At 45.6% G+C, this 10,000-nt stretch overlaps 1 protein-coding gene and 1 pseudogene across 3 annotated transcripts in view; one reads left to right on the top strand and one right to left on the bottom strand.

Moving 5' to 3' along the window:
- The window catches only part of LOC140950289 (uncharacterized), a 402,419-nt gene that overhangs the window by 40,641 nt on the left and 351,778 nt on the right, over positions 1-10,000 (bottom strand). The gene's annotated exons all lie outside the window — the stretch shown is intronic.
- The window catches only part of LOC140950757 (uncharacterized), an 8,258-nt pseudogene continuing 5,725 nt past the window's right edge, over positions 7,468-10,000 (top strand).

Here is a 10,000-nt window from a genome sequence, read left to right as displayed (position 1 = left end):
CGTGTGGATCATTCGATGTAATTGCTTTTCTTTTGGCAGCATCACGATCACGCATGCCTTTCTTTAATTCTGAATTGATCCAGGGTGCTTTATTTGTTCTAGTACGTCTAGTTCGGAGTGGCGCATGAATATTAACAATATCCAAAAACTTCGTTTTCCAGTTAGTCCACAAAACATTTGGATCTTCAGAAACATTACAGGACCAGTCTTGCTGGGCGATATCGTTCCGAAAACTCTCTCTATTAAAATTTTGGAAATTTCTATAAGAAATGGTTGAGTGCCCTTTTGAAGGAAAAGTGAGAGATAATTTCCTATAAACGTAAATAAGGCTATGATCGCTGATACCAATATGAGAGACTCCGGAACAGACTACCCTGTCAGTATAGTTTGTATAAATTAAATCAATTAATGTTGAAGAGGATTCCGTTATGCGAGTAGGTTCAGTTATAAGCTGTTGAAGCCCAAATAAATCAGAAATTTCACATAAGCGTCGAGTATTTAAATCATATTGTGCAGAGGCCAGGTTACAGTTTAAATCACCTAGCAGATAATATTCTAGGCCGAGGGAATCTAATTTCTCAAGAAATGATTCGTAAGGTAAAAATAAATCAATTGAGGAGCAAGGAGGTCTGTACCAAGTGGCTATCAGAAATGGCCTGGAGTTTGGTTTCCGAATCTCTATACATAAATTTTCAAGACTGGGTGCATTCAAATCAGAGCGAACTCCAAAATTAATCGAGGTTTTTATATAAAAACCTACTCCTCCTCCTTGTCTGTTTCTATCACGACGAATAAATTCATAGCCTGGTATTTGGACCTCACAACTATTGATAGAGACTATTGATGGGGACGGCCCAGGCATACTTGGACAGAACGTCGATCACCGTCAACAAATATTTGTTCCCTTGGTTCCATCGACTGAGTTTTTGCATGTCCACTAAATCCATCTGCCATTGTTCGTCTCGGTCAAAGACCAGTGTGGGTGTGGTAGGAAACCGGGTCCGTCGGGGTTTGTGGAGTGTATAACTCAACACCGATTGCAGAATCTGTTGCGCTTGGGGGGTTTTCACTTTATGGGCTTGGGCAGAGGGTTGGACCCCACTCAAGGCCCCAGGTTCTTGGGGATCTTCATAAGCGCGTGGCAACGACATCAAGACACTGACACACTTTCATGGCCAATTTCTATCTTTAATAGTTTTTTCACACACCTACATGATTTTTTTTTGGTTTCAAAACAAACACGTGCTACCAAAGTTCTTATGCAATTGGCGACTCCTCTCTCGTTCCCTATCTTTGGCTTTGGCGGCTTCCCCAAACTGATTGAACCACGACCTATTCCTCTCCACAAAGTTCATCTCCCAGGGTGGGGATCCCTCCTTCTCTTGACCTTTTCCTTTCAGAAGTGGGACAGGTAAATACTCACTCCAAGGGGGCATGTCTTTGACCCATCGTCTCAGGGTGGGTTGCACTTGCTCTCGGGGACGTCACGGTGGACCATGGAGCTATTGAAAGTAGCCACAGGGTTTTGCATGGGTGAGAAAGCTCCCACAACTGAAAAACACTTTGTTGTAATTCTTACTGGTACGACTCAATTTCATCTTGGGAACGAACCCACATTGGCACCGCAGTTCCCCTTGTTGTAATCGGGCACGTACTTGAGGATGGGTGTCTTCTTTCAATGTCTCCATCATCACCTCCCGAGTATCTTCAAACAAATAGACGGGACACCCTTCTTGGAGGCACTTGAACCTCAACGGGCCCACTTGGGTCTGGGGGTTGACACAATGGATGAATTGATGAGGATGAAATGGGCACGTTTCATACAGGAGATGGTTCAACTGGGTTTCCATCTGGTCAAGGTCTTGTACTTCGGTAGCAGGATCCGACTGAAACGTCCCTTCCTCCACACATTCTTCCTCATAGTCTTTCAGGGTTCCCTCCATCAACTCGTTCACGGATTGGACGGGGGATACTGTGGGGGGTGGCGGCGGCGGGTCAGCAGCTCGGGGCAAACCCATCTGGGCCATCTCGAGTTCACGGGTGGCTTTCATGTCTAGAGCATGTGCTGGTGGTGGGTCAGCTCGGGGCAGGGCGTTTAGGGCCACTACGAGTTCACGGGTAGGGGGTTGGGTGGCTTTCATGTCTAGGGCTTGCGCTTGGGCTTCCTCTTCCAGCTTTTGTTTCTTACTACTCACTCGTCGTCGTTTGCGTCCTGAGGGCACGGCAGCAGGTTGAGTGGCTTGACGTTCCATGACTCGGCTGAAAATGACTCTGGGTGAGCGTCTTGCCTGCCTTTTATAACCCATCCTCCTGCGTCTCGTGATGATCGTATGATCTTTTTTTCCACCAATCATGACTCAACCCGTGCTCTCGTGAGGGTGGTGTGATCGGTTTGTCCGCCAATCAGAGCACCTGCTTTCCATTATAAAACCCGAGATGGCTCGAGGGCTGTCTCATTCGTAGCGGTCCTCTCTCTAATGCACGGTAAGCGATCATGGCGTTACACGAAGTGGGTCTCTTGGTCTACAGTCAGGGGTTTGCCATTTCCCGAGACGAGTATATTATTCGAGAACTGGCCCTTTGTGATTGGACGGGGCATCATCATGTGTTCTTCAAATACCTGTTACCGATGGGCGTGTCGTACGATCAATTATCCGAAGAGGCCAAGACTTGCATCGATCGTCAGACTCAGACAGTGCATGGCTTGCCGTTTGAACCGTACACGGCCTACAACCGCCAAGAATTTCATCGCTACCATCAGATCAAGGACGATCTCACCCGTTGGTGTCAACAGTATCTTACCCCCCAGCGGGGGCGGCTCGGGGTATTCACACTCAACGGATTGTATCGATTGTTGCACGAACCCGGATTTTCGTACCCCATCGTGGTCTTGGAAGGGCAGGGTTGCCGGGATTTGGCCAATCTACCTATCGCCACCGTCAATGTCATGGCCACCAATGATCAGGGTCGTAGTTGGTGCATGGACCATTGCCACGGGGAACGTGGGAGTGGCGTCTGGCACAATCATTGCGCTCAAGTACGAGCCTGTCAAATGAGTTGTTGGTTACGTCGCCAGACCAATGTTCTACCCACTCTCTTCCAAGTCAATGCCCAAGGCGTGCTGTGGCAAAAACGATGCGATCGATTGATGGATTATTTGTTATGCAATTATTGTAAGGAAGAAAAAGACGAGGCGTTCGCTCGAGGTCAAGGACTGGATTGGATTCCCGACAATTGCAGCGAATGCCGCAGCGTCCAACGCATTTTCGAACAAACCGTCACGTGTCGGGAATGGCAAACACCCCTGCTGTATGCTGATGATGAACTGCATACCATGTGGGCTTGGAATCCTTTATCTCACCATAAACACCGTTCTTAATTGTTTTTTTCACAGGTCATGCCTCTGACCATTTACACAGGAGGCGCCAAAGGCGTGGACACGCATGTAGAACGATTATGTCACTTGTATAGTCATTCGTGTGTGGTCCTCATTCCACCCTGTCACCCTCGAGCCAAGTCCCTCGCGCCCTTTACTCAGACTGATTTGGACGCGGCCACACCCACTGTCACCCAGGTGGCTTTTCGATTGGGTCGACATGTCTCCCACCCCATCACCCTCCAGTATCTACAACGCAATTATCACGTGATCAAGCCTGCGTCCTTGGTCTTGGCGTTGGGGTATTTCGATGAGTTACGCAAGCATCTGTTGGGCGGGACAGGCTGGAGTGTAGTCATGGCTCAGTTATTAGGCAAACCCCTCTATGTGTTTGATGTGGATATGGAACAATGGTCTTGGTGGAATCCCACTTTGCAAAACTATCAACCCTGTGAGGGTATGACCGAGGAACAGATCACCCTTCCCACGTTACAGGACCACACCGCCATTGTAGGCACCCGAGAAGAAAACCAGGCGGTCTATCCCACCTTGGAGACTTTATTTAAAAAATAAGAAACACTGTCATAGAACAAACCACTTGTTGTTTTTAATCTCTTAATGTATATCGATTACAACAAGATTCATGGCTGACATGACAGTCATGATTAAATCTAGCCGTTTCAACACTTTGTCGGGTGTGTCGTATGAGGCCTTCCTCCTGCCAATCATGACGGGGCGTTGTCCAAGGGGGCAATGGGGGAGCTCGCTCTTGAATCGGTCAATGACAAACGCAATGCCCTCGTTCATCAGGTTGTCCAGATTGGGAGGGATACACGCCATCTCTACCATCATGCCAATCTGTTATCAGAAAAAAAAGACTCTTAGCCATTTTTCAACCCATCATAACACAAACCACTTTTTTTCACTTACCGACAACCGGTGATCCATCATACGGTGGCAATGGTGACAGCCATTTCTCCGCAGTGCATGCAGCCGCACCACCACTTGGTTCCAGCGTCGATCCTCGCCCAGTGTTTGCGGGAAGCCCGTCAGATCACATTTGGGCAACCCCTTGATCTCTCGCACCACCTTCTTTCTCTCATCCATGGTGTAAAAACACTCGACCCAAAACATAATCTTGACTTGGATCTCCAACGGTAGCACGCGGCCAAACGGTTTGTTCTCAGGATCGACCAACCCTCGGCAGTCCATTCTGACACAGTCAACATCAGGCAACTGACGTCTACCCTTGATATCCCCTTATTAATTCTCTGATTTCCACCTATCCCCGTCTCGTGCCAGGTCCTGGGGTCCAGCACAAACAAGTGTACCCATGGGGGGTACCCCCTAGAGTCTCCTCTCGTGTTCAATATCCCCACGTGATGACTCTCCACCAATCAACGTCTCCCAATACGTCTGTAAAATCCCACGCGCACTAGATGTAGGCTCATTCCAATTTGTTCAGTTGTACTGGTCAAGATGGTGAGCTCGCTGCAATCGTTGGTGTTGTACTCCGTGCCGATCGCCATGTTGTTTGACATGCTGAAGACGCTACACCACCTCCCGATTGGCAAGGACTGTCTGCGCGCCCTGTTCCGGCGATGCACCCATGAACAACTGAGGGATTGGGCCAAAACGCTGCTGTGGGACCACCCCGTTGCCCGGAAATTAGACCATGAGGTCCATCGCCGCCGCATGTCTGGTGAGTCCCATTGGCTTTTTATTTTCCATTTGCTCGGGTGTGGGTTTTTTCCTTATACCCCCTCGCTTTTCTACGGCAAGTCCTGTGGCCTGTCCACCTTTGTCTTTGACCTCGACGAGCCAGACTCACATGGGCCGCGCGGTTTTGGGTCCCCACCTGTTTGTGTTGATATTTTTTTTGTTAGATTCCTTGAAATTTGTGAAGAATCAGCCTGTGTGCCACATTTATCAGTGGGTCGCCCACCCCAGTATTGGCGCCGTCTGTAATCATTGCGAGCGCATGATGGATGGAATGACATTAGATGACATAATTCACGGCAACGGGGAGGGGTCTTTAACAGAAGATGACATTGTGGCCTTAGTACAAAATGGTGACCCCAACGAACAGGACTGGGACGAATGGCCTCTGCGGATGACCTTTCGAATTAATTCATCACTCCGGGCCCAGGGTCCTGTGGGTGAACCGGATTTAGCTCTGTTAGGGTTTTTAGACGATTAATTTCATTTCAACTTTTTCAGGCACACATTGCCTTTTGCGTCATCACACGCAGTGGATCCGCCCTTTGCAATCCGGGTTCTTTTACACCAGTATTCCCATCCTGATTCGACTTTCTACCTCTTTTTAGGCATTCATTTTACTTTAAAGCAATATGGAGGTTGGATCAGAGTCGTTCAATTGAAATGTCATCATAGTACTGTTAAATGTATAATCAGTCTTCACGAAACGTTTCAGATGTAATTGAACAATATGGGTGGATTATCCCCTTGCAACCAGATGTCACATTCATAGTGTTCAACATCTCATTCAGTTCTGCAATAAAACTGCTTTTTAGGGACGCATTCCTACTTCAAGAACAACCTGCTGATCCGAGCTTACAAAATTATCATTATTGATTTTTCATAGATTCGCATTCCATTCTCAGCACCCACAGGGTTCACGGTACCTCCGCTGTAGTATCGTGCAGTGGTACACTGGATCAGGGGTCCCTCTTCCGTTTCCGAATCCAATCAAATTACTTTGTTGTCGTTGTTATTTGAACTTTCGTCGCGCACGCGATTTACACGCGCCATGTTATTGGTGTGAGATATTGCAAGGCATGGGATATCCACCCCGTGTTTAAAAACACTTGTTTTCTTTTTTCAGATTCTCGTTTTGTCATACGAGCCATTTATCTCCCTTTCCTTTTTCAGCCACTACCCAGGTGATGGACAAATACACTGCCCCCAGACGAAATCTAACAGGACAATTATATTTTGCGTGCAAAAAATGTTGGATCAATTTTACGACATATCTCGGCCCTCTGTGAACTCTGTCAGGGCTGTGCCATATTAGAAAGCACAGGATGGGATTTCTGAATACCCGGCAAGGGGAGGTCTGCATGGTGGCGCCACCCTTGCTGGATGTTCATTCTTTTTTATTCAACAGATTCCCATTGGATCCTACAACGTGTGATGATTTTCCAAAGCTGGCCCATCCCTCACAAACTTTGTATCGTCAATCATCATGGATGGTCCAGCTTATTACATTTGTTCAAACCAAAACGTTAATTTTTTTTTCTCAGAAACGCATTGGATCCTATACCATTTTGATTTCACCCAAGACTGGATTTTAATAGAACTTTTTTGTATAGAATCATTCAAGGGCGTGACACCACTAGGGCGTCACACACGTCCCGCATGTAATTTAGTTACGTTTTTTCATTTTTTCGCCTAGTCAATCATTGGATAATAAAAAACCGCCTCGTGCGTGGCAATGGTTGGCTTTATCTCTTTCAGTTTGCTTCTTGGATCTAACCACCCTCCTTCTGATTCGTTTCAGATACCTTTTCCAATTTTCAATTCAATTTAATCAAACCATGGTCAAAGTTATGGTTCAACCATTATATTCCATGGCCGCATCCACATCTCATGACTTCTCCTGCCAGGAAGCAAACACCTTATATTCACTTTGTGTATTAAACATCAAGGGCGTGACGTCACTCGGACCTCACACATGTCCCGCTTGTAACCAGGCTCCACTCGCGATTTGAATTAAAAAAATTTTCACGGTCAAACTCTGTGTGCGTGTTCTTTACCCCATGAGGTCACGTGAACAAATTGATGACGTAGGCTATGCTAATGAGTCACGTGACCCTCAAATACAATACCCCTATAGTCCTTCCTGCGCTCTGATTGGTTAGGGACCAAAGGGGCCATATAGACTACTTGCATCCTTTCCTTACTAAGTTTAGACAGATTCTCCGTGGGAATATTGATCAATATTTCTTCGAAAAAGAATGCTTTTGTTCGAGTTTTTACTCCGACTATCCGCCATTTTCAAACTGGACTTTTTAACAGGTCCGGGAAAATCCGGTAGTGCCAGGCCCCCGCGCGGTATGAAATTAGGCGATATGTCAGTCCTAAAAAGGTAAGATTACAGCCACGTCAAATAAATCAGCTTAACGAATACAAGGGGGTTCCTAGCCGTTTTCACCATATACTGCTCAACAAGGAATTTATTAAGGACCTCACCACGTGGAAGGCCTTTCTCTACCGTATCCACCTCCCCAGACTTGGAGCTATACACAGACGCGGCCAGTTCGGTAGGGTTTAGCAGTTATTTTAATGGTCAATGGTTCCAGAGGAAATGGCTCCTCCATATGCACTTAAGCCCCACCAAGGTTATCACCATTGAATGGCAGGAACTTTTCCCTATAGTAGTGGCGTGCGCACTCTAGTTCCCGTATTTTTCTGGGAAACGTATTCAATTTTGGTGCGATAACGAATCAGTAGTCGCTATCATCAACTCGGGCCATTCAAAGGCCCCTCGTATAATGGACCTCCTGAGGTTCCTTGTTCTCCTTTCTATGAAACACTTTTCTTTGCCAGGGCTTTCTACGTTCCTGGGGTATCTAACGACGTCGCTGATGCCCTCTCCCATTTTCAGACGAACGTTTCCGGGCGTCGTCTCCCAAGGCGCAAAAAAAACCCTGTACCATCCCGCCTTCACTAATGACCCTTTAACACAAGAGGTGCAGACGTACGCAAAGTGGGGACTGGCGTGGACTACCAACCGTACTTATAGGTCAGGTGAAAACCGCTTTATTCAGTTTTGCCTTTCAAACAGGCTTATGTCTCAGGAGGGTGACATTCTCTCAGCTTCAGAAGGAACATTGATTTATTTTGCCTCATATCTGGCTAGGACTTTTAAACATAGCACTATTAAGAGGCCCTGCGCCTAAGAAACGACCGATGATTTCCGGCTAAAATATAAAATCGGCCGATTTTTATCTCCCAAGTAGAGGTTACCGAATACTATTCAAAAATGAATTTCTTTTGTTTCAGTTTCGCTTTAAACCAAAAATATCGAGCCGCAAACGTTTTCCGTCTGATAGCAGCAAAATCAGGCCTAAAATAAGCCCTCGCAAAAAACGGCTCAGAAATCACTATCGCAACGCAAAATAACGAGAAAACCACACAGTGATGAAGAAAAAGGCCTTTTAATGCATTATCATTCGATAAACATCGAAAAACTGCCGAAGGGAATAAAAAATAATTTTCCAAATGTTGCATATTAAATTAGATGGAGCGTTGGAGCTGATTTTAAAATAATAATTTCTAAAAAGTCCAACGCTATTGATATCAATCACAGTGATGAATCAGACATTAGAGGGATATACATTACGATTCTGGAAAAACATATTTCGGCGAAAGTATATTGACGTTGTACAAAGCGTTCAAAGTTGCAGTGTTTACCGTTATCTTGCTACTTCGGCGAAACACTTCTCTGTTGCCAATACGGCCGTGGATAGCGTGGTAAACGCCACTCTAATCCTCGCTAGGCGCTCGGAGACCATCCTAAGTAGAAGGACATAGAATTAAAAGAGAAAGGAAGATGAAAAATAAGCAGAAAAAGAAAACAACTCGAAATTACCATCTGCTGACGAAACTTGAATCTGGAAAATGTCGTCGAGTTACAGCGGCCAATGACGTCATTTGTCTAAACTGCGGCGTAATCTAAACGAATGCACAACTTTTTCCCGGCCAGTAAGCACTTAGTGAAACAATGTAATGTTATTTTTTCACAAGCGATGCCAGGTGACTTAAAAAGAAATAATTCCCGAACCGCCGCACCGTTTTCGCCACAGCGTGATCTGATCGTTGTGGGGTCACGAGTCGACGCTTCTGGCCAGCGGTCTATTGAAAGAAATCTGACCCCATATTTTTTTTCGGGCGAGAATCATTCATGTCAATGTCCAATTTCTTCCTTCAAGCTATTGCTCCCGAGAACGAGGAACATCTTGGTCCCGAAAACTGGGTTCATTACGCCCAAGAATTACGTTTTTTTTTTTCTCAAGGGACTATTATCTGGCGCTATAAAATGTAGCTAACAGATTCAATTCTTGGCACAATGATTAGCCTCGCGTTTAGGATTTTCTTGGACATCAAAATAGCGGAGGTGACGCTATTTGGTGGAATGGTGGACTGACGGACTGACGGAATGACGGAACGGAATGATGGAATACACGGAATATTCTATAATACGGAATATACGGAATACTCTAAAACGCAGAATAAGAGAAAAATCGTTTAAAAAAGGTATACATGTGTACAGTCGACTCCAATAACTCGAAACCTCGCTACTAACTCGAACCTCGAGCTAACTCGAAGTAATACTAATTTTTGTTTCTCTTCAGATCATTTCTATATAATTTTACCCTCTTTAACTCGAACCATGTTTTAAGCGTGTGACAAGTAAAAGAATTGACTTACCGTAATGATTCGATTTGGCGCCCGGGCGCTTATTTACTTTTGGTGCCTCTAGGGAGGACGCTTATTCGGGACAGGGCGCTTATGTTTTTCTTGAGAAACAGCCAAATGTTAAAAAAAGAACTTTGATATTTATTTAAAAACGAACAATATTTGAAACTGTAGCAGTAACAA

This window comes from Porites lutea, chromosome 10 (genome assembly GCF_958299795.1).
Source record: "Porites lutea chromosome 10, jaPorLute2.1, whole genome shotgun sequence".
In the NCBI taxonomy this organism is placed as follows: Eukaryota; Metazoa; Cnidaria; class Anthozoa; order Scleractinia; family Poritidae; genus Porites; species Porites lutea.
Note: the sequence above shows the minus strand (reverse complement) of the source record. Positions and strands in the feature narration are given on the sequence as shown.